This window comes from Taudactylus pleione, unplaced genomic scaffold (genome assembly GCF_031769625.1).
Source record: "Taudactylus pleione unplaced genomic scaffold, aTauple2 ptg000377l, whole genome shotgun sequence".
Classification (NCBI taxonomy): domain Eukaryota; kingdom Metazoa; phylum Chordata; class Amphibia; order Anura; family Myobatrachidae; genus Taudactylus; species Taudactylus pleione.
Window position 1 is genome coordinate 5,427,281 of NW_028284778.1, and position 24,309 is coordinate 5,451,589.

At 45.2% G+C, this 24,309-nt stretch overlaps 1 protein-coding gene and 1 long non-coding RNA gene across 2 annotated transcripts in view; one reads left to right on the forward strand and one right to left on the reverse strand.

The window, feature by feature from the left end:
- The window catches only part of LOC148508071 (uncharacterized), a 92,345-nt gene that overhangs the window by 55,691 nt on the left and 12,345 nt on the right, over window positions 1-24,309 (forward strand). The window lies entirely within an intron of this gene.
- LOC148508072 (uncharacterized) overlaps window positions 1-24,309 on the reverse strand; it is a 43,888-nt gene that overhangs the window by 2,667 nt on the left and 16,912 nt on the right. The window contains exon 2 of the long non-coding RNA XR_015869645.1: window positions 13,268-13,300. This is a non-coding gene — a long non-coding RNA (uncharacterized LOC148508072). The remainder of the gene's footprint in view (window positions 1-13,267; window positions 13,301-24,309) is intronic.

The window sequence follows — 24,309 nt, forward strand, 5'->3', positions numbered from 1 at the left end:
TTGAGCGCACATATCATGGGTACACACTAGACAATGTACGCAATATGTCGCTCCGATCTGTGTCTAGTATATACTAAGCATAAGAAAGCCTCAGACAGGTGAGGACTCAGCAGGGCCTATTACAGAGGACGTCTGTGCATCTTATACACCACCCGGTGTACACTATGGTGTCTCTCTGTTTATTTTGTCACTTCCACACAAATAACCATCTACTGAGGCTACTGACCACCAGCTACAGCTGATACGTTCTGTATGAGGGGTCTGAGTGCACCGAACACCTACCTTTCTCTATAGTCTGTTACCCACCAAGCAGTGACTGCTTCAGCTGTATTCTATGTAACACCAGGGTCTGCTCCACCTGTATTATATATAACACTAATAACCACCTACTGAGGGTACTGACCGCCAGCTACAGCTGATACGTTCTGTATGGGGGTCTGAGTGCACCATACACCTCCCTTTCACTATAGTCTGTTACCAACCGAGCAGTGACTGCTTCAGCTGTATTATAGTAACACCAGGGTCTGCTCCACCTGTATTATATGTAATACCAGGATCTGCTCCATCTCTGTTATACCAACACTGGTGTCTGCACCTGCTGTATTATATGTAACACTGGGTCTGCTCCACTTGTATTATATGTAACACTAATAACCACCTACTGAGGGTACTGACCACCAGTTACAGCTGATACATTCTGTGTCCTGTTAATATTATTATACAGGGGGAGCAGCCTGTGGTGTCCTGTTAATATTATTATACAGGGGGAACAGCCTGTATTTTCCTGTTGTTATTATTATACAGGGGGAACAGCCTGTGGTTTACTGTATGGGGGGGTGGTCTGAGTGCATCGGACACCTCCCTTTCTCTATAGTCTGTTACCCACTGAGCAGTGACTGCTCCAGCTGTATTATAGTAACACCAGGGTCTGCTCCACCTGTATTATATGTAATACCAGGAGCTGCTCCACCTCTATTATACCAACACTGGTGTCTGCTCTGCCTGTATTATATGTAAGACTGGGTCTGCTCCACCTGTATTATAGTAACACCAGGGTCTGCTCCACCTGTATTTTATGGAACACTAATAACCACCTACTGAGGGTACTGACCGCCAGCTACTGCTGATACGCTCTGTATGGGGGTCTGAATGCACCGGACACCTCCCTTTCTCTATAGTTTTTTTACCCACCAAGCAGTGACTGCTCCAGATGTATTATAGTAACACCAGGGTCTGCTCCACCTGTATTATATGTAACACTAGTGTCTGCTCCAGCTGTATTAGATGTAACACCAGGGTCTGCTCCACCTGTATTATATGTAACACCAGGGTCTGTTCCAGCTGTATTATATGTAACACTCAAGTCTGCTCCACCTGTATGATGGAAATGGAGCACCAGAGACTACTCCAGCTGTATTATAATAACTCCAGGGTCTGCTCATCCTCTATTATATGTAACACTGGTGTTTGCTCCACCTGTATGATGGAAATGGAGCACCAGAGACTACTCCAGCTGTATTATAATAACTCCAGGGTCTGCTCATCCTCTATTATATGTAACACTGGTGTTTGATCTACCTGCTTGATGGCAAGGCACCACCAGGGTATGCTACAGCTACATTATACCTGAGACTGGAATCTGATTAATCTGTATTATAACAGACCAGTAAAGCCTGCTCCACCAGTATTATATATTACACTATAGCCTACTCTACCTTTATGATGATAATGCATCACCACAGGCTACTCCCCCTGTATAAAAATAGGAATCACCATTATCTGCTGCCAGACACAGCAATGGCCGCTCTCTGCCTTTTCCTTATAGAAGAAACGCCCCTCAAGTTAACCATGCCCCGTTCATCTCATCTACCGTATGTTTACTGTCTGCCCCACCTCTCTCCTCATGCAGACCGCCCTCCTCTCATTCCCCTCAGTGCGGTGATTGGCAGCAGCGAGTAGCCAATCAGGCGGCACAAAGAAGGAAGGACGTAACTAGAAGCCACCTGCTCCTGCCGCTCACAGCTTCATCACTAGAGTAATAGAGCACTAGTATAAGGGTGTCCTCATGTATGGTGACCGGCGGCCATATTCTTATAGTCTCCCAATCACAGGGCAGAGTGGGAGGGGGCACAGGGGCTTTAGCTGCCATTTTGTCATAGACAATCCTGACAGCCGGAGCCAGGCGGAGTTGTGTCCGGCTACAGCATGTAACGGTGTCCTACTATACAGTGGGAGCGGCTTGTGGTGTCCTATTATACAGTGGGAGCAGCCTGTGGTGTCCTACTATACAGGGAGTGCAGTCTGTGGTGCAATACTATACACTGGGAGTGTATAGTATACACTGCCTGTGGTGTCATGTTAGTATTATACAGGGGGAGCAGCCTGTGGTGTCCTGTTGTTATTATTATTATTATACAAGGGGAGCAGCCTGTGGTGTCCTGTTACTATTATTATACAGGGGGAGCAGCCTGTGGTGTCCTGTTGTTATTATTATTATACAAGGGGAGCAGCCTGTGGTGTCCTGTAATTATTATACAGGGGGAGCAGCCTGTGGTGCCTGTTATTATTATTATTATACAAGGGGAGCAGCCTGTGGTGTCCTGTTAATATTATTATACAGGGGGCGGAGCCTGTGATTTCCTGTTGTTACTATTATTATACAGGTGGAGCAGCCTGTGGTGTCCTGTAATTATTATACAGGGGGAGCAGCCTGTGGTGTCCTGTTATTATTATTATACAAGGGGAGCAGCTTGTGGTGTCCTGTTACTATTATTATACGGGGGGAGCAGCCTATGGTGTCCTGTTGTTATTATTATACAAGGGGAGCAGCCTGTGGTGTCCTGTTACTATTATTATACAGGTGGAGCAGCCTGTGGTGTCCTGTAATTATTATACAGGGGGAGCAGCCTGTGGTGTCCTGTTATTATTATACAAGGGGAGCAGCCTGTGGTGTCCTGTTAATATTATTATACAGGGGGCGGAGCCTGTGGTTTCCTGTTGTTACTATTATTATACAGGTAGAGCAGCCTGTGGTGTCCTGTAATTATTATACAGGGGGAGCAGCCTGTGGTGTCCTGTTGTTATTATTATTATTATACAAGGGGAGCAGCTTGTGGTGTCCTGTTAATATTATTATACAGGGGGTAATAGACTGTGGTTTCCTGTTGTTGTTATTATTATACAGTTGGAGCAGCCTGTGGTGTCATGTAATTATTATACAGGGGGAGCAGCCTGTGGTGTCCTGTTATTATTATTATTATACAGGGGGAGCAGCCTGTGGTGTCCTGTAAATATTATACAGGGGGAGCAGCCTGTGGTGTCCTGTAAATATTATTATACGGGGGTAATAGACTGTGGTTTCCTGTTGTTGTTATTATTATACAGTTGGAGCAGCCTGTGGTGTCATGTAATTATTATACAGGGGGAGCAGCCTGTGGTGTCCTGTTATTATTATTATTATACAGGGGGAGCAGCCTGTGGTGTCCTGTTAATATTATACGGGGGAGCAGCCTGTGGTTTCCTGTTATTATTATTATACAGGGGGAGCAGCCTGTGGTGTCCTGTTAATATTATACGGGGGGAGCAGCCTGTGGTTTCCTGTTGTTATTATTATTATACAGGGGGAGCAGCCTGTGGTGTCCTGTTAATATTATTATACAGGGGGAGCAGGCTGTGGTTTACTGTTATTATTATTATTATTATTATTATACAGGGGGAGCAGCCTGTGGTTTCCTGTTGTTGTTGTTGTTGTTATTATTATACAGGGGGAGCAGCCTGTGGTGTCCTGTTACTATTATTATACAGGGGGAGCAGCCTGTGGTGTCCTGTTAATATTATACGGAGGGAGCAGCCTGTGGTTTCCTGTTGTTATTATTATTATTACTATACAGGGGGAGCAGCTTGTGGTGTCCTGTTAATATTATTATACAGGGGGAGCAGCCTGTGGTTTACTGTTATAATTATACAGGGGCGAGCAGCCTGTGGTTTCCTGTTATTATTATTATTATACAAGGGGAGCAGCCTGTGGTGTCCTGTTGTTACTATTATTATACAGGTGTAGCAGCCTGTGGTGTCCTGTAATTAGTATTATACAAGGGGAGCAGTATGTGGTGTCCTGTTACTATTATTATACAGGGGGAGCAGCCTGTGGTGTCCTGTTACTATTATTATACAGGGGGAGCAGCCTGTGGTGTCCTGTTGTTATTATTATACAAGGGGAGCAGCCTGTGGTGTCCTGTTACTATTATTATACAGGTGGAGCAGCCTGTGGTGTCCTGTAATTATTATACAGGGGGAGCAGCCTGTGGTGTCCTGTTATTGTTATTATTATTATTATTATTATACAAGGGGAGCAGCCTGTGGTGTCCTGTTAATATTATTATACAGGGGCGGAGCCTGTGGTTTCCTGTTGTTACTATTATTATACAGGTAGAGCAGCCTGTGGTGTCCTGTAATTATTATACAGGGGGAGCAGCCTGTGGTGTCCTGTTATTATTATTATTATTATTATACAAGGGGAGCAGCTTGTGGTGTCCTGTTAATATTATTATACAGGGGGAGCAGCCTGTGGTGTCCTGTAAATATTATACAGGGGGAGCAGCCTGTGGTGTCCTGTAAATATTATTATACGGGGGTAACAGACTGTGGTTTCCTGTTGTTGTTATTATTATACAGTTGGAGCAGCCTGTGGTGTCATGTAATTATTATACAGGGGGAGCAGCCTGTGGTGTCCTGTTATTATTATTTTTATTATTATTATACAAGGGGAGCAGCTTGTGGTGTCCTGTTAATATTATTATACAGGGGGAGCAGCCTGTGGTGTCCTGTTAATATTATACGGGGGGAGCAGCCTGTGGTTTCCTGTTATTATTATACAGGGGGAGCAGCCTGTGGTGTCCTGTTAATATTATTATACAGGGGGAGCAGGCTGTGGTTTACTGTTGTTATTATTATTATTATACAGGGGGAGCAGCCTGTGGTTTCCTGTTGTTGTTGTTGTTATTATTATACAGGGGGAGCAGCCTGTGGTGTCCTGTTACTATTATTATACAGGGGGAGCAGCCTGTGGTTTCCTGTTGTTGTTATTATTATTATTACTATACAGGGGGAGCAGCTTGTGGTGTCCTGTTAATATTATTATACAGGGGGAGCAGCCTGTGGTTTACTGTTATTATTATACAGGGGCGAGCAGCCTGTGGTTTCCTGTTGTTATTATTATTATTATACAGGGGAGCAGCCTGTGGTTTTGTGTTGTTAATATTATTATTATACAGAGGGAGTAGCCTGTGGTGTCCTGTTATTATTATTATACAGGGGGAGCAGCCTGTGGTGTCCTGTTGTTGTTGTTATACAGGAGGAGTTACCTGTGGTGTCCTGTTGTTGTTATTATTATACAGGGGAGCAGCCTGTGTTGTCCTGTTATTATTATTATTATTATTATACAGGGGGAGCGACCTGTGGTGTCCTGTTATAGCTGCAGAGTAACAATAACAGTAATGAGTGGTCAGGGAATAACACATAATAGGTATAACATGTATGTACTATATATACCATATGATACATAACAGGAGCTGGGGAAGGATGTAAGGCTGCATTCCCTGAGCTGAAACTATTAAGGTATAATTAGCGCCAGTATCCATCCAGAGATCAGTATTACACCAAATTTCCAATAGGACAAGTCAGTAGCTCTCCTAAGGGCTACCGTGATGCCCTAATTATAAGCAAACGTCAGGGGAAATTGTGGTTGTGCTGTCAGATCTAAAGGCCCCTATCCACTAGACGATTTAAATGAACGATATCGTTATAATTCAAAAATCGTTTGCAAAAATGTCTAAAACAACCAGCGATACGCGCGCCCGCTGGTCGTTTAGACATCTATCATCGTGCAAACATGCTGGACAACCTGACTATAACGTCAGGTTGAGCATGTTTGCAGATGATGGATGAGCCTATACTGTACGACTGCTCGTTCAGTGCAGGCTCATCACAGACTGACAAACGACTGCATGATTACAATGTCGTAATCGTGCAGTCGTTTTCATGTCTGCTAGTGGATAGGCCCCTTAATTATATAAAAGAAGTGAGGCAAGAGTATATAAATAATAAATTACATTTATTATAGGCTATAAAACAAACCAACCACTTAAAAGATGTGTCTCAGATGTATATCTTTATGCTACAAGAAAATATAGTTAAACTCCAATTAAGGGCCGTATTCAATTAGTGGCGAAAACGGACGCTTTTTTTTTTTTACATCAGCGTAATCGTCCGATTTTCTGCAAAAGAAACGGCGATAGTGGTCGAAATAGAATCCCACATTTTTAGTCAAAAATAGAGTTTTTCGTTTTAGACTTTTTTTGGCTTAAATCTACAGATTTCGCCGATGACAAAAAAAACCAGCTGTTTTCGCCGCTAATTGAATTCGGCCCTAACTCTGCAGAGCGCTCCTGTAACAGAGTATTAGGATTGTATCAATACATTTGCACGAAGTGAAACAAGGTCTAAAAGCGACATTCCCCTAAATCTAATCATTTAAATGCTAAAGCTGCATACATACACAACGATTTAGTAAATGAACGATTTTAGTAAACAATTTTCGTAAAAATTTTTTCAAGGGAAAAATGAAAGAAAATCTTTTATTAAAATCGTCCATTTACTAAATTTAATGAACAATTTTTTTGAACTACAAACGATTTTTGCATATTCCCTTACTGAAAATCGTTGCGTTGGTTAGTCTGACTGAACTACAAACGTGAACGCGCATGAACGATTATCGTTCATCGTTTTAACTCAGAAAGTGAATGATTTTTTTCAACGATTGAACGATAAACGATATCGTTAGCGATAATCGTTCAAAAAATCGTTGTGTGTGTGTATGCACCTTGAGAGAAAAGCAAGTTAATGTTGGATAGCCTAGTCAGGGCTATTACATGGTAAGTAATAAGTTTATTGGTAGAAGGGGTTCCAAAATGCCATGTACCTGGCTCAGAGTTCACGGACTGTACGATCAGCAGACCTTAATAATATGCCCTTAATGTCAGCTTGAATTGTATGGGTAATGATATGTCCAGGATCTGTAGGACCCACCAGGGTCTTTATCTGGGTCAGCAGACCACCCCACAGGTCACTCACCAGTCCATGTGCGTGTCTCAGTATATCCGGAGACGCTGTATTATGCAGGATTAGCTGTTCTCCCCAGGTGCTTGCAGTGTAAAGGGAGCAGCCGTTTAGAGCTGTGGGTCCAGCTCGTACATATGCAGCCGCCATGGGCACCTGTCTCAGTGTTTAGCAGGTAAGGATCACCGGCACCAGTGATATCCTTATGCTGGAAGGCTGTTTGCTGCCGGTGTCTGAGGTAGCTGAGTATGGGCGCGGGTCTGTCCTCCGTCCAAGTCAATTGTGTCACGACCAGAGTTGTTGTACCTGGTGAGTCACGGTCTCTGTGCCGGTGCTTTGGCGCAGTCCTACCGGTGGGGGTGCTGGTATCTGGAGGTTGGTGCGAGGTGCGCGTGGATGTCTGAAGGGTACAAGACATGTGGTGACAGGTAAGACGGATTTTGTGGCGGACTTACCTGGTTTTCAATGGCTACACCACTATCTGGGTGGTGGTTGACCGTTTCTCTAAGATGGTCCATTATGTTCCACTCCAAAAACTACCCCCTGCTTCTGAACTGGCTCAGTTGTTTGTACACCACATTTTCCGCCTGCACGGACTCCCAACTGAAATTGTATCGGACCGTGAAGTACAGTTCGTGGCCAGAGTTTGGAGAGCTCTCTGTTTTACTCTACAAGTCAAATTAAATTTTTCAACGGCCTATCACTCCCAAAGTAACGGATCTTTAAAAAGGGTGAAGCAGGACCTGGAGACCTTTTTAAGAACTTACATGTCGTCCTCCCAAGATAATTGGTCTGACTTGGGCAGAATTTGCCCACAACTCCTCTTACCATTCTTCGTCCGGTCAGTCACCATTCTATGTGGTTTATGGTCTCCATCCTAGAGTTCCTATATTTAAAGACCTGCCAGTCCATGATGTTCCTGCATTTGATTCTACTGTACAGAAATTCGCTCAGATTTGGGCACGTTCATGCTACTCTCCTCAAGACCTCTCAGCGTTATAAAAAAGGGGCAGACAGGAAACGTAGGACTGTCCCCAAGATGCAGACAGGGGATCAGGTCTGGCTTTCCACCCGCAACCTACGCCTCAGGGTTCTGTCCATGAAATTTGCACCCCGGTTCATCGGAACTTTCTCCATCATTGAGGTCATTAATCCTGTGGCCTACCGACTAAAACTCCCTTCTTACCTCAAGATACCTAATTCATTTCACATTTCCCTACTGAAACCCCTTGTTCTCAATAAGTTCCTCAAAGCCCTACCATCACCTCCTAAAGTTCTCACTGAGAAGAGGGTAGAATTCAAAGTGAAACAAGTCCTGGACTCCCGCTTTCATTATGGACATGTACAAAACCTGCTGGACTGGAAGGATTATGGCCCAGAAGAACGTTGCTGAATTAAAGCAGATGATGTTCATGCTCCTGGCCTCATTCGCAAATTCCACACCTCAAACCCAGAGAAGCCTGATAAGTGCCCGGAGGTCACTCGTAAAGGATGGAGTACTGTCACGACCAGAGTTGTTGTGCCTGGTGAGTCGCGGTCTCTGCCTGTGCGGGTGCTTTGTCACAGTTCTACCGGAGGGGTTACTGGTGTCTGGAGGTTGGCGCGAGGTGCGCGTGGATGTCTGAAGAGTACAAGCCATATGGTGACAGGTAAGACTGGCAACGCTGCCACGCTGGGAATTCCTGGGCGCTGCCATCTTGGCTTTGGGCATGTGACCTGAATGGGCCAATCAGGTTGGAGCATCTTGTGTTTACTCTCAGCAGCCTATCATGCATTTTCCCATGGTACTTAAGGGTGTTCAGCACGCCCTCTAGTTTGCCAGTGCAACGTATACACAGTGCAAGCTGTGTGAGAGTTCTCTGTGCTCCTTAGCTCGGTGTGTTATATGCAGTCCCAGCAGTGCTCCGTCTCCTGCTCTATCTCTATCACATGCTGTTCCCAGATACCCGCATCTACCCTGCTATACCCCGTTACCCCACGGTTTGTGTGCCCTCCAGCTCTCCGAACTCAGAACCCACTCCAGTACTTCAGATCTCTGTTCCTCAGTTACACCTCCATTGGACTTGTGTTTCTCTGCCTAACACCTTTTTCCAGCCTCACTAATTGGACTTTGTTTTTCTGCCACACATCACTTGGACTTGTTTATATATCCATCACCATTTCATGAATTCTCATACTCCCATTAAACCAGCTGCATTTTAATACTGCAAACCCGTTCCAGTTTTATCTCCTGCATCCACCCCGGGTTCAAAAAATAAACCAAACTTGACATTGTATAGAGCGCGATTAAATAGCAGCCGTTCATAGGCATCGCGGGGCAGCGGTAACTTACTGCCGGTATCCGGAAAGGGAGCAGGACTGAGAGTGACCTCACCTGATAGCAGCCATTGGGTTTACACACACAATATACACAAAATATACACACACACACAGGATACACACACACACAGGATACACACACAGGATACACACACACAGGGTACACACACACACAGGGTACACACACACACACAGGATACACACACACAGGATACACACACACACAGGACACACACACACAGGATACACACACACAGGGTACACACACACACAGGACACACACACAGGGTACACACACACACAAGGACTGGTGAGTGACCTGTGGAGTGGTCCTGCTATAAGGACATATTATTAAGGTCTGCTGATCGGACAGTCCATGATCTCTGTATCAGGTACATGGCCTTTTGGATCCCCTTCTACCAATGCTCTTATTACTTATCATGACTCGGCTATCGCACAGTAACTTTCTTTTCTCTCGGGCTAGTAAATGATTAGTCAGAGGAATGTGGCTTTTATACCTTGTATCACTTTGTGCAAACGTATTGATACAATCCTAATACTCTGTTACAGGAGCTCTCTGCACAGTTACTTGGTGTAACTATATTTCCTTGTAGCATAGAGATATACATCTGAGAGACATGATACTTCTAAGTGGATTGGTTTGTTTTATTGTCTATAATAAATGTAATGTGTTATTATTATATACTCTTACCTCACTCCTATTATATAGTAACACCCGACTCTCTGAGCTGAGACTGTCTGTCAGGGCGTCTAGTTATCCTGAGCAATAGAGACTCTCTCAGAGACAGCCAGTGGCTCTGACAGTCCCCAGATCCTCAGAGTGTCACTGATTATCCCCCAGGACATGTCTCACCCCTCCCTACACTGCACATACACGGCCGGCAGGCTGGTCACACATGTAACATACATCTGAGGTGCGGTCATTTGTCATTTCATCATTTGAGCAGAGTGACCGTTGGGATTCTGTATTGTTTAACCCTTTGTTTGTCCCCTGGGCTGCCTGCTGTCCTATCCCTGTGTTATTTTCCTCTTCTGATCCCTTCCCCTCCCCTGTGTTACTGCCACCTCTGTACAGCTGTTACACCCCCTGTTGTGCGCTGACATGACTGGGAAGTGAGGGGATCTGTGAGTGTATGCAGTGATATTTGGTGTCTCCCCCATTACACAGGATTACACAGTAGTGAAGAAGACATCCGGTGAGTGTGAGACACCAAGCAGCCGTCCTTGTGTGACAGGAGGACTGAGCAGGACCCAGAGCCCCATCACGGTGCCTCCACCTCACTCACTGATACATGAGAGACACAATAACCAGAAGATCCTGGAACTCACCAACAAGATCATTCAGCTGCTGACTGGAGAGGTGACTGCTGGGAATGGGACATTATACAGTAACACCAGGGGATGTGTCTGGGTGATGACTGGAGAGGTGACTGCTGGGAATGGGACATTATACAGTAACACCAGGGGATGTGTCTGGGTGATGACTGGAGAGGTGACTGCTGGGAATGGGACATTATACAGTAACACCAGGGGATGTGTCTGGGTGATGACTGGAGAGGTGACTGCTGGGAATGGGACATTATACAGTAACACCAGGGGATGTGTCTTGGTTATGACTGGAGACGTGACTGCTGGGAATAGGAAATTATACAGTAACACCAGAGGATGTGTCTGGGTGATGACTGGAGAGGTGACTGCTGGGAATGGGACATTATACAGTAACACCAGAGGATGTGTCTGGGTGATGACTGGAGAGGTGACTGCTGGGAATTGGACAGTATACAGTAACACCAGGGGATGTGTCTGGGTGATGACTGGAGAGATGACTGCTGGGAATGGGACATTATACAGTAACACCAGGGGCTGTGTCTGGGTGATGACTGGAGAGATGACTGCTGGGAATGGGACATTATACAGTAACACCAGGGGATGTGTCTGAGTGATGACTGGAGAGGTGACTGCTGGGAATGGGACATTATACAGTAACACCAGGGGATGTGTCTGGGTGATGACTGGAGAGGTGACTGCTGGGAATGGGACATTATACAGTAACACCAGGGGATGTTTCTGGGTGATGACTGGAGAGGTGACTGCTGGGAATGGGACATTATACAGTAACACCAGAGGATGTGTCTGGGTGATGACTGGAGAGGTGACTGCTGGGAATGGGACGTTATACAGTAACACCAGGGGATGTTTCTGGGTGATGACTGGAGAGGTGACTGCTGGGAATGGGACATTATACAGTAACACCAGAGGATGTGTCTGGGTGATGACTGGAGAGGTGACTGCTGGGAATTGGACAGTATACAGTAACACCAGGGGATGTGTCTGGGTCATGTCTGTATCATTGTGTGTAAATAGCCAAAGTGGATATATGTATAACATATACCATATAGGACTGCGCCTCTATGCAATCATCAGGGTGTAAGAGGACAGCAACAATTCCACTGTATGTTGAACTATTCTATGTGGTGTATGTTAGTGTGACATAAGAGGGCTGTCACTTTATGTGGTTAAAATGCAAATCCCTTTATTTGAGTCACAATGCTCCGGGAAGGGGATTGATGGAAGTGTAAATAGGAAAGGGGGATTTTGTGAATGCGAAATTTGGGGACTGGGCGGTGGGTGTATGGAGAGAGGTAAAGTAGGGAGTCCCGGCCTATTAGGTACACCCACTGCCCAGTCCCCATCTTTCACATTCTCAAAATCCCCTTTTCCTGTTTACACTATCACCAATCCCCTTCCCGGAGCTTTGTGACTCAAAGGGATTTGGATTTTAACTATATAAAGTGACAGCCCTCTTATTATATGCACCAACAACCCCCACCCAGTGATTACGGTGATAGACTATTTACCTGAGATACATAAAAACATTCCAAAACCATCGGACGCCCAATAATATCATGAATCATTTCATTAACCTACAACTTATCCAAATACATTAACACTTTTTTACAACCTTATGTACAGTTCCAGAGATCATACATACAGGACACTACAGACATTTTACAGACATTACAAGACCTCAACTAGTCCGAAAAAACTGGTTATGTACAAGTGATGTGACCTCCCTTTATACAGGCATCGACCACCAACAGGGAATAAAGGCGACTGAGTATTTTTTACAACAGGATAAAAACATGACCGATCCACAAACCAAGTTTATCACCGACTGCATACAATTCATCCTTGGGCACAACTATCTCTGGTTCGAGGGCACATACTACAGACAAGACACAGGTACAGCTATGGGGACTAAGTTTTCCCCGGGCTATGCAAATTTGTTCATGAGCAGGTGGGAAGACCAGACCCAGAGTTCGGTGCAAGCTTAGTCCTCTACCGTCATTATATAGACAACTTCCTGTTCATATGGCAAGGAGATGAGGTCCAACTATCACGATTTCTTTAATACCTAAACAACAATCACAATAATCTAACTTTTACCACCAACTACAGTAGAACACAAGTCAATTTCCTTGACATAATCATTATAAAAGGTAAACAGTGCGTTTAAAGCAGTAGAGAGCACAGAAAGGAACTCACTACTGACCTATAACGACAAAACAATAACAACCAAAGGACCAAGCACACTCTTTATAACAATATAGCAAGAATTATGGACCTCTTAATGAGATACTCAGCAAGCACTGGCACATCTTGCTTGAAGATGAGACTCCTAAACGACCTACTCCCAGATAAACCAAAGATATTGTACAGGAGAACCTCAAACCTAAAACAGAGGCTAGTACATAACCGTCTAAAAGGAGGACTCCGCATCCAGACACCCCTGACCCGGCAGTAAACTCACCTCAGGTTTCTTCTATTGTGGCTCTTGCCAAGTCTGTAAATGAAAGCCAACAACAAAGAAAATAAGTACATTGCCTTCAACACAGACTAACAAGGAGTAAAAAAATTAGAGAACATATAACATGTAACAGTGAAGGAGTTTATTTACCTGGTTACATGTCCCTGTGGACATCAGTACGTAGGCAGGACAACCAGGAAATACAAAATATGAATTACAGAGCACATCAGAAATATGCAGAAATGGATAGAGACACACAACCTTTCTAACCACTTTAAGATCAAGCATAACCAAGCCCATAATGGCATGTCCTTCTTAGGAATTCAGATAGTGAAGAAAAATTGGAGAGGAGGGGACTTCACTAAAAAGATCAAGAGAGAAGAACTTAGATGGATGGTGAATTTGATAAACCCTTGCACCATACGGACTGCATTCAATTTTAAATACCCCCAGTTAACCAATAACACTATCCCAACACCCCTAATATGAGTCCCATTCCCATGTATCGTTAAAACAGAGGTTATTTCTTACCCAACAGGGCTCCTAAAAGAACACCAGAACTATACATATATACTATTAGTATAAAATAGAGTTTTACTTCACTGTGTAAGTTGATAAAGCAAGGGTACTTCTTTAGTACTTTAATTCGTAATCACATTGCTGTGTATGTAAATGTGGATCTATTAAAAAAAAAGTTTAGATCCACCGAAAGGATATGCGCCTATTCATAGATCTGCACAGGAACATCAGTACAACTTCTCATTTACATGGATTTTTCTGCCCACCAGCCAAGGAGACCGTGGAACACACACACCCCTGATCCAATCGTAATTGACCTTACTTTCCCCAACCCAGTTTCTATGGAGACCATGCCGTACACACCCACTTGTGACGTCGCCAACTCCTGATGCAATCGCAATTGACCTTATTATTCCCGATCCAGTTACTGTGGAGATTGTGCCGCACAAATCCACATGTGACGTCACCAATCCAAACCTTAAATTAGCCACTTCCAAGATGGCGCCTCAATTACTCCCTTAGGAAGGCCCGATGGCCAAGACACGTAGGAGCAATATTGCTACACATCATCCATTAACAGGACTTTACTTCATTCCAATTAGCCTCCTCAGCATCGGTTGACTAGAGCACGCAGTCAACCCCAGGACCCTGTCTCTCCCGGTCCCCGGTATCTTGCGAAGCCGGAAGTGATTTAAGTCCCGGCTTGCACTGTGGAGACCAGGCCAGTGGATGCGCGGTCTAAGTTCACCAGAATAAGGTCCGGATTGACAGACACCAGGAAGAAGACAAGAAAGTTGAAGCCTGACCAGGACATTTAATCCTTCAACAGTGACTTTTATAGACCAACTTTTGACTTTCTCATTGGAGGCAAGGGACACCTACCCCCAGGCTGGTACTCCATGCTTTACCTCTCTCACCTCTTCTTCCGAGCATTGTACACCCCCGCTTATCCCCATCTTTCACATTCTTTAAATCCCCCTTTCCTAGTTACACTACCATCAATCTCCTTCCCGAAGCATTGTGACTCAAATAAAGGGATTTGCATTTTAATCACTTAAAGTGACAGCCCTCTTATTTCACACTAACATACACCACATAGACTAGTTCAACATACCCTGGAATTGTTGCTGTCCTCGTACACCCTGATGATTGCATACAGGCGCAGTCCTATATGGCATATGTTATACATATATCCACTTTGTCTATTTGCTGATTACTTTTGTAGAACTTGCTGCCACCCCACTAAAACCCCCACAGTGAATGCCTGGCAATACCCCTATTTCAGTATCATTGTGTGCGTCAGGTTACTATAAGGTGTCAGGATGTCACTGTCTATGTCTCCATGCAGGTGGGGGAGTATATAGAGGAGCACAAGGGTCTGTGCAAAGACGTGATGATGATGGAGAATCACTGGCCCTTCACATCACTGGGTAAGAGGAGACCGTCATTTATTGTACAGGGGAGAGCAGGTATGGGGGCCGCCTATATACACACATCTGATAATCACATATATACAATGTACTCAGTCACTGTGTGTGTCCTACAGATGGACCCAGTAACAGAAATAACCCAGAGAGATGTCCCCGTCCTCTGTATTCCCAGGACTGTACAGAGGAGAATCACAGGATCCCACAGGAGGATCAGGTATGTGGTTTTAGGGAGTCACCAAATAGCAATATTCAAAATTACTTTCTATGTCAGTACTCCATGGAAGTCCCCACAAAGGGTTATGTCTATAAACAGGCTTTTCCACGGCACCTGTGTCTTTTCCTATCTACATCAGAAGGTGTGTATGGTCTCTGAAACACAGGCTTACCTCTCTCATCGCTCCCAGCTGTAACAGAGGCTTACCTCTTAGTTCCAGGCTGTAACAGAGGTGTATCTCTCTCATGGTTCCTGACTGTAACAGAGGCTTACCTCTCTCATCGCTCCCAGCTGTAACAAAGGATTACCTCTCAGTTCCTGGCTGTAACAGAGGTGTATCTCTCTCATGGTTCCTGACTGTAACAGAGGCTTACCTCTCTCATCGCTCCCAGCTGTAACAAAGGATTACCTCTCAGTTCCTGGCTGTAACAGAGGTGTATCTCTCTCATGGTTCTAGGCTGTAACAGAGGCTTACCTCTCTCATGGTTCCTGGCTGTAACAGAGGCTTACCTCTCATGGTTCCTGGCTGTAACAGAAGCTTACCTCTCATGGTTCCTGGCTGTAACAGAGGCTTACCTCTCATGGTTCCCAGCTGTAACAGGCTTGCCCCTCTCTTTGTTCCTTGCTGTAACAGAGGCTTAACTCTCTCCTGGTTCCCGACTGTAACAGAGACTTAACCTTCTCCTGGTTCCCAGCTGTAACAGAGGCTTACATTTCTCATTGCTCCCAGCTATAACAGAGACTTGCCTCTCTCATTGCTCCTGGATGTAACAGAGGTTACCTCTCTCATCGTTCCTAGTTGAACAGAGGCCTAGCTCTCTCATCGTTCCTGGTTGTAACAGAGGCTCACCTCTTAGTTCCTGGCTGTAACAGAGGCTTATCTCTCTCATGGTTCCTGGCTGTAACAGAAGCTTACCTCTCTAATCGCTCCCAGCTGTAATAGAGGCTTACCTCTCAGTTCCTGGCTGTAACAGAGGCGTATCTCTCTCATGGTTCCTGGTTGTAAAAGAGGCTTATCTCATTGTTCCTGGCTGTAACTGAGGCTTACCTTTCTCATGGTTCCCGGCTGTTATACTGGCTTACCCCTCTCTTTTTGTTCCTGGCTGTAACAGAGGCTCACCTCTCTCTTTGTTCCTGGATGTAACAGAGGCTTACCTCTCTCACGGTTCCCGGCTGTAACAGAGGCTTACCTCTCTCATTATTCCCGGCTATAGCAGAGGCTTCTCTCTCTCATCGCTCCCGGGTGTAACAGATGCTTACCTTTCTCATGGTTCCTGGCTGTAACAGAGGCTTAACCCTCTCTTTGTTCCTGGCTGTAACAGAGGCTTACCCCTCTCTTTGTTCCTGGCTGTAACAGAGGCTTACCACTCTTTTTGTTCCTGGCTGTAACAAAGGCTTACCTCTCTCATCGTTACTGGCTGTAACAGAGGCTTACCCTGTCTTTGTTCCTGGCTGTAACAGAGACTTACCTCTCTCATTGTTCCTAGCTGTAACAGAGACTTACCTCTCTCGTTGTTCCTGGCTGTAACAAAGGCTTACCTCTCTCCTCCTGGTTCCCGGCTGTAACAGAGGCTACCTCTCTCATTGTTCCTGGCTGTAACAGAGGCTTACCTCTTTGTGTTCCTGGCTGTGACAGAGGCTTACCTCTCTCATCATTCCTGGCTGTAACAGAGGCTTACCTCTCTCATCGATTCCAGCTGTGACAGAGGCTTACCTATCTGTGTTCCTGGCTGTGACAGAGGCTTACCTCTCATTGTTCCTGGCTGTAACAGAGGCTTACCTCTCTCATCATTCCTGGCAATGCACCATATCAGTTCTACAAGCTGAGGACGGGCAGTCTGACACACGTGCATCACTGCCAGTGAGTTTTGTAACATAAAGCACATATACTAAACAGACCGATGCCCTTGCTCCACGGCACTTTGGTAGCGCCGGGCAGGATGCGAGAAGCCAGGATCCTTGAGCTCTCTACAGTCCTCCAGTTCTGGCTGCAAGGACGAAAGATACCATGTCTGGAAGCCAGTTGGAGCCGGAGCCTGATCCCACACACTTGGATGTCCCCCGCCCAAGGTAATTCCCTAAATCAGGGGGTTGTCCATATGCTGTATCCTGATACATAGTGATTAGTGTTTTTCGTCAGTGCCTATGCAGAATTTTTGGGGGAGAAGATGACGAACAAGTGACCACATAATAAGCTCTGCGCAGTCTGTGATGGAAGTTTTCCTGCACACAATGAAGGAGTACTGTGTAGCACACGCAGATACCACTTTAAGGGATGGAACCAGCCTCCAGGTCAGTTTATAGAATAACGTGCATGAATGGGAGAAGCTTTTATTACTAAGGAAGATATTTGTTACACAGGGAGGCTAGAAGAACAAGGGGGAGATGTATCAAACAGGGCTGTGGAGTTGGTAACTGAAACCTTAGACTCCCGAGTCCACGATTTTACTAAAAAGTCGGAGTTGCAGGTTTGGCTTACCGACTCCATAGGCAAATGCTGATTGGTTGCTATGAGCAACTTCTCTACTTGACCACTCTTAAGAAGCTTTGATACATCTCCCCCAAGCCTTGACTCAGAGAGGGATTCCACTGATTAGTAGAAGATTGCTCTATAGCTGGATCTGATGACAGGAAACACTGATGATATTTAGCTTAGATAATGAGGAATCTTTGCTGAGTAACATAAATCTATGGGAATGACGGCACTAATAACATTCACATTAGCAGGAAGATCTCAGAGGATTGCAGCCACAAGAACAGAGGTTCTCGGGAACATCAGAAGGTGGCGGATTTAGTCTTTGTGGAATGGGATCATGTGAAGAACTCCAGTATAATGCTAAAAGACTTGTATATATCCATATCTGTGTGAAGCTATTTTAAACATCACAGTTTCATCATGAAGATCAGCATTATTGGTCAGATGACCCACCTGGTTACGTTCTTTTGCAGCTGTTGCCCAATCAGAGACTTTTTGGATAATCTGCTTATTGCATTAAATCTTTTATTCTGAGGGAAACTGGATAATGAATTAATCTGGAGAAAAATCTTATGAAAAGATCCCGGCTCTTCCAGCCTCTCTCCTCATGTTTACAATTCCTTCTACCTCAGCCCTTTAGGATCTTCAAAATGAAGACTAATAGGCCAAAGCGTAGAAACCCACAGTGTCTATTGTTATCCAATCTTAACACCTTTAGGAGGCAGATTTTTGGACTATACACACATAGTTTATATGGATAATAGATAGTTTCCTCAGTGTCCTCCAGCCCCCAGTGTATCTCCAGTCCCCACAGTGTCCCTCCAGCCCCCAGTTTATCTCCAGTCCCCAAACTGTACAGAATCCAGAAATAAATGGTTTTTATAGAAACTATGGGCCAAATGTAATAGGGTGAGAGTTTAGAAAATGTGAGAGTTTAGCAGTAAACTCTCACATTGGTTGAGTTTTATCTTCAAAATGGGAAAACATCTGAATGAGATTTTAAATCGTGAGAGTTTTTTAAGTCTAAAAAAACATGCAATTTCGCTCTGTTACTTTGTTTTTGGACTCTATTACATTGGCAAAGTTTAAAAAGTGTCAGAAACTCTCACTTTTCTAATCTCTCACCGTATTACATTTGACCCTAAGAATCCTTCAGAATTCATGGAACTAGGCAATCTACAGATCTGCCTACAACTTTTACTAAGAACAGCAACAGTTGTCCCAGTTCCTTCAGGACAGAAGCGCAAAGGCTTTTCCTTATGGGAGGACTTCAGGATCCTTTAGAGGAGACTAAACAACTATGTTAGTGTTAGACCGGTTTTGCATGGGATTAGTGAATTAGTTCCTCTCCGCTATCGACCAGGAGGATTTCCTCACACCCATAGACCTGCAGGACGCTTCCTCTTATGTTGTAGTTTAGCACAGGAAGTGTCTCAGGTGCTGGATCAGGGACACCAGTACCCACTCACCAGGCTTCCTTTTGTCCTGGCAACTTCTCTATGAACCTTTACAGAAATGTTGGTGCAGAGATAAGAGATCTTGGGACCCAGATGTGGCCGCATCTATACATCATCCTGGTTGTGGGAGAATCAGAACATGTGACCGACACCAAGAAAATACAGGTGATGGCCTTATTGCAGAAACATGGCCGGATTGGGAGAAGGACAGAATGTCAGCTTGTTCCCTCACAGCAAATACAATGTCTAGGACCACAAATACCATACAGCACAAAAGTAACTCTGTCAGAGGAAAGGTGTCCCAGACAACAACACTTAGCGCATGATGTATGGATTCATCACTGGTCACCAATAAGGAGAGTGCTGCAATTATCGGGAATGTTCTCAGCCATAGGAATAGTTCCTTGGGCAAGATGGCACCTGCACAGTCTCCAGTTGGGATTGGTTACTCTCTGGTATCACAAACAGCCTGTCATCACCTACCTGGAGATCTCTAATCTGGTGACAAGACCCAGGATTGAGGAAAACAGGTATGTCACTCTCAGATCCATGGGCAACATTGATGACAGATTCCAGCTCATGTAACTAATATGATGACACAAAGAACTTGGTCACAGAAAGAAAGGAGACTCCGTGTAAATGTATTAGAAATGAGAGCTGTATGGGATGCAGTTCAGCAATTCCATACATAATTGCTGGGAAAGTACTTATAGAGAAGATACCTGGGGTGTCCATCATACATAACCAAGGAGGCACTAGAAGCAGAACTGTGATGTTGGAAGTAGAAAAACTAATACCTTGGGCAGAAGAGAACCTCTGGTCTCTTTCAGAATTCCATCTCTCAGGCAAGGAGTATACTGTGGCAAATTGCCTGAGCTGTAGGCAAGTGGCCCCAGGAGAATGGTCCCTGCATCAGGAAGTCTTCCAATGGTTGATGGAAAGGTTCTGTCTTCTGCAGATGGACAGTATGGCAACAACCCAGAATGCCAAAGTACCAGTATTCTCTCAGCACACCGTTCCCGGGACTGATTGAGTTGATGCATGGACAAGGCCATGGAGGGTTCAGCTAGCCTATGTCTTTTTCTCATATACCAGGAAATTTCTAATCTGGTGACATGACCCAGGACTGAGGACACCGGGTATGTCACTCTCAGATCCATGGGCAACAGGGATGACAGATTCCAGCTCATGTAACTAATATGATAACACAAAGGACTTGGTCACAGAAAGAAAGGAGACTCCTGGTAAATGTACAAGAAATGAGAGCTGTGTGGAATGCAGTTCAGCAATTTCATCCATAGTTGCTGGTAGAGTACTCAGGAGTAATTATAGAGAAGAAAACTGGGGTGTCCATCATACATCACCAAGGAGGCACCAGAAGCAGAACGATGATGTTGGAAGTAGAAAAAAACCTCCAGTCTCTTTCAGCATTCTATGTTGCAGGCAAGGAGGATACTGTGGTAAAATACTTGAGCCATAGCCAGGAGAATAGTGACTGCTTCAGGACGTCTTCCAAATAGGTTCTGTCTTCTACAGATGGACAGTATGGCAACAACCCAGAATGTCAAAGTACCAGTATTCTCTCAAAACGGTTCCTGGGACAGGTTGAGTAGATGCATGGACAATGCCATGGAGCATTTAGCTAGCCTGTATCTTTTCCTCTCATTTATCGCCTGCAGGAAGGAATTTGCCTTATATACACACATGGTACACGTATCATCAGTAAGTGCTTTCTTACATGCTAATTTGGTTTCAGGAGCAATCTTTGTTGTCTCCAGATGGTGAAGAGACTCCATCTGTCTGTCAGGTCCTTTGTGGTCCCATGGGCCCTCAGCCTAGCGCTGGATGCTTTAATAGGGCGATTCAGGAACTCCTCATAAGAAGGATGACACTGACGGTGGCTAATGGCAGCTGCCTGGAGACTTACAGGCACTATGGGAATAAAGGAACCTTATCTAATGTGTATAATTATACAGTGTCTGTAATCACCATCCCAGCTTCTGTCCCGAGGTGCTGTCTATATATCACATTACCCGGGAGAGTATTCTACCATATTAGCCACAGAGAGTGGGGAGCAAAGTGAGGAGACGTCAGTCATTGGGCTTAGTGTGAGCGATTACTGTGTTCTCCCAGGACAGAGTGTCCTAATTATACAGAGTATTTATTGGGGATTCCCTAGGGACGTCAGAAAGTTTGTGCCCCTTCCACACATATCACAGAAGTAATCACAAAGGGATACAAGAAATGTGCACATAAGGTACCAGGGGTAATAATAGGCCCCTATACTGGGGCAGAGGTAACTTCTGGGACAAAGGAAGCTCAGCCCTCAGTGACAGAACGTACAGAGGCAGCTGGACGACCTCACTAATCATTACCGCTTGGATAGATTATCCTCTGCTCGGTCTCCGTGTGTTACACGTTCTCCACACAGCATGTAATAAATGTATTATTATGCAGCATATGTTGCTTTACATTCTTCTTTGTGACCATCGCTATTGTAGTGTCTGGGTACATCCCATTGTAAGGGCTGCCAAGGAGGACTGAAGGCGAAAAAACGGCCCAGTGTTCCCACCCATCTTGTTTCATATTATATATATTTCAGCGACAGCTGGGAAGTTTCTCAGACAGTGTGTCACATGACCTTGGTATAAACTTACCCATTGAGGTTCAGGAAAGGATTCCCGTGGCAGGAGCTGGTGCAGGTATGGCAGCGAGAAGCAAGTAACCCACAAGATGTTTTGGGTGCAGTGAGGAAACTTAAGGATATGTGTAACACTGTTCAGCAGAGTCTGGGCAGTCCTGAGGTCTGCACACTAGCAGCCATATATAAGAGCAGACAAGACCTTAGGCAGCTATCTGGTTAAAGCTCTTCCCATAGGTCTGATACACATACGCAGTTCATTGGCCAGTGCACTAAATTGTAGGCAAGAACAGAGCCAGGTTTGGAACAACACATAAGCAGGAGGATTAGAGCAGAGGTGAATAGTCTCACACAAGCCAGGATCAGACACTATATCATCAGCAGGAAGATTGGAGAAGAAGTGAGTAGCCACACACCAGCTGGGATCTGTAGTAGGTAGTCACACACCAGCTGGGATCTGTACATTGTATCCGCAGAAAGAGCAGAAGCCAATAATCAACACAAGCCAGGATCCGACACAGTGTTAGGGTAGGGGGGGGCAGAGCAGAAGCGGGTAGTCCAATACCAGCTGGGATCTGTACAGTGTATGAGCAGGAGCAGAAGAAGGTAATCAAACACAAGCAAGGAGTGGTATACTTTATCACCTAGCATTGTGTGCAGGAATAGCTTAGATAGCACTTGCAATCACCTAGCAGCAGCTGCTAGGTCTGCCCCTACTTTACAGTGTCAGAGGATGCAGATCCAAGGGCAGTAGGATTTGCAGACCACTTGCACATGCACAGATGAACCTCCATAATGTTGGGGACTCAAAATACACCTGTCACACATCTACTCTGCCAGGATACTTTAACAGCTTCTCATACTGCCCAATCAGTGAAGTTTACACAAAACATATGTAACATGACATGAAATAAGGAGCTGCATTATGGGCCTAATTCAGCAGTGCACGTTAGTTCACGATTATCAGGAATCTGCGCAGGCACCACACTCGTTCTATGCATGTGCAGAACGGGTCTGAAAGCCCGCATGGAGACTGTCAGCAGACTGTTAGTGATGGACACTCTGCTGCGGTTTGTGGGAGGGGAGGGGGCGACGACAGCCTCCATTACCCAAACCGGAGGTGTCTCACCACTGTTGGGGGGGAGAGAAGAGGCCAGGATCTCCGTTGGCTGATAGAAATTCCCTGGCCTCTTCCTCCCAGCTGCAACGGCAGGCTGCATGACTCCATTAGCTGGCCGATGGTCCGCAGAGTATCTGATGCTGCATTGGACAACGCAGCTGATACATAATGCAGCAGGAGGCGTGATGCTTGCGAGCAGTTTTGCAATTCCGTCCGTAGCTGAATAAGACCCTATATACTATTCTATTGGGTGTGTTTTTATAAACCTGTCTCTAGCTAAGTTAGATAGAACTTAGGCCCTGATTCAGACCTGCTCGCTGGTCTGAAGGCCGTTTTTTTTTTGGGGGGGGGTCCGGCCTTCTGGCCGTTCGCTAAGCTATGGGTGACCACCCATAGCTTTTGCGAGCGGCCAGGTGATGGTCGCGACCATCGGGCTTGTGACGAGACCCTTGTGGTAGGATCTTGTCTGCCGCAAGCCCCAGTGAGCTTCCGGCTCTAATAGAGTGATGTCAGTAGGGCCGCCCACAAACGGCAGGCGTTCCTTCAGGAACGCCTCCTTGTCCAACCACCTCCCCACTCCGCCTACAAAAGGGGGCAAGCTTTCGATCAACATCGACAGCCGCCCCGTTTGTAGCGAGCCCCTGAGCGAGTGAAATTCTCACTTGCTGCGGGGCTCGCGCACGCTGCACGTGTGCACTGCCCAGCCATCGACCCTATGTGCTTGCGAGCGGGTCTGAATCAGGCCCTTAACCCCCTGTAAGAGCTGCCATGGAGAACAATGAAAAATACTTTTCAGTTACATAATTTGCTGTTTTCTCTAACATCCACTTGGAGGACACTGGATACTATGGGGCAGAGACATCAGCAGGAGTATGAGAGTTTACAGTTAATATAGTTAATATAAAGTGACCATGCTCCTGTTTCCACACTCCACACCTCATAGTATCCAGTGTCCCTCAGAGGGAGAGAAGGATTCATAATGCAAGTACAAAAATCCAATGTTGCATTATATGACCTATGTGCATCTAATACACAAATATTCTTCTACATCAATGGAACAGAAATTAGTAAAGTGTTACCTTATTATTTTGTTGATTATTTAGAGTGAAAATCTGACTAATATGAAAGCAGAAGAAGAGACGTATGTGACTGATATCAAGGCTGAAGATATAGAGGGAGAAGAAGAGT